We start from the raw sequence: 1,326 nt of genomic DNA on the forward strand, positions 1-1,326 counted from the left end.
TTTCCAGGCTGGGAACCGCAACTCCGAACCGTCGAATATCGATTCGCGGTTGACGCTACCGAAGTATGCCGTCGTCGGCACGATGCGCTCGAGAGTAGCCAACACCTCTTCTGTCCTCGAGAGTAACCCTCTCGGCAGATCCTCCAACTTGCTGCTGGGTTGCCATCCTCTGCTTGCTCCCGAACCGCTGGTGCTCGCTGGATGCCGTTTCTTCCCGAAACGCTGGTCCTTGCCGGATTCCGCTTCTGTCTGAAACGCTGGTCGTCGCTGGATGCCGCTGCTAGCGGAACGATAATTCTCGCCGGCTGTTTCTACCCGAAACGTGTATCGACCAGGTATCCCCTGGGCCCATAACCTGTTGATAACATCGTAAGAAAACTCGAAGTATTTCTGTAGGTAGGTTTGAGATAACTTTATTTGGTTCTTGTTCGTCAAGTTATATAATGCTAACATAGTTCGATATCGATTGATATGTCATTCACTGTTTATCACAGTTCCTTATTGACTACCATACCCTGTCATACCCTCTGCCTATAGTAAACAACACATCCATGCGCGTCGTCCATATGCAAAAGCTCAAGTTACCCACTTGAAGCTTTTGTCACATGACGTCTTATGTGGTTTTCGTTTGAGGCGAAACTGAGTCAGTTCCTAACCCCAACTGCTGTCAAAATGTAGGAACTGACAGCGGTTGGGGTTAGAACAAATACAAATATGTTAATACGGAATGCTCTTGCAATTTTTCGAGGACGCGTTTCACACAACCCTGTACCTTGAAAGGTACAGTGTCAAAGTGACAGTGTACCTTGATGAATTTTCTAGAAAACTGGCATTGCTGAAAACTGGGAAAACCCAAAGAGAATAGTGAAAGAGACGCAGAGTGAAAATCAGTCAAAACGGCAACACTCCCTTTACGATGATTTCAACACTAGAATTTGGCAACCATTTCCAAAGGCAGCACTTTAAATGACGCCTATTATATTTTGAAAACAAACCTTTTATCGATCGTTGGATTTGTTTATCAAACGATGTGCATTTTGAAACAAAGAGATGAAATAATTCTAAAGCTTGTTTTTACTCATACATAGACTCTAGAATGCACCTTACAATCACGATTGCACTAAATTCTGACGAAAATTCAAATTTCTTTTTTGATAGATTTACAATACTTATCTCCTCCAACTCAGGCATGAGTAATGTTTATTTACATTGCACGATTGGTCTGCTCAATAAGGTATTTTTGGCTTCACACTATTCGTCTCTTTCCCTATTCTCTTTGGGAAAACCATGGAAACTGTTTTTTGTTTTGGTAATCAGAAAAAAATG

Source organism: Topomyia yanbarensis, chromosome 3 (assembly GCF_030247195.1).
Source record: "Topomyia yanbarensis strain Yona2022 chromosome 3, ASM3024719v1, whole genome shotgun sequence".
NCBI classification, from domain to species: Eukaryota; Metazoa; Arthropoda; class Insecta; order Diptera; family Culicidae; genus Topomyia; species Topomyia yanbarensis.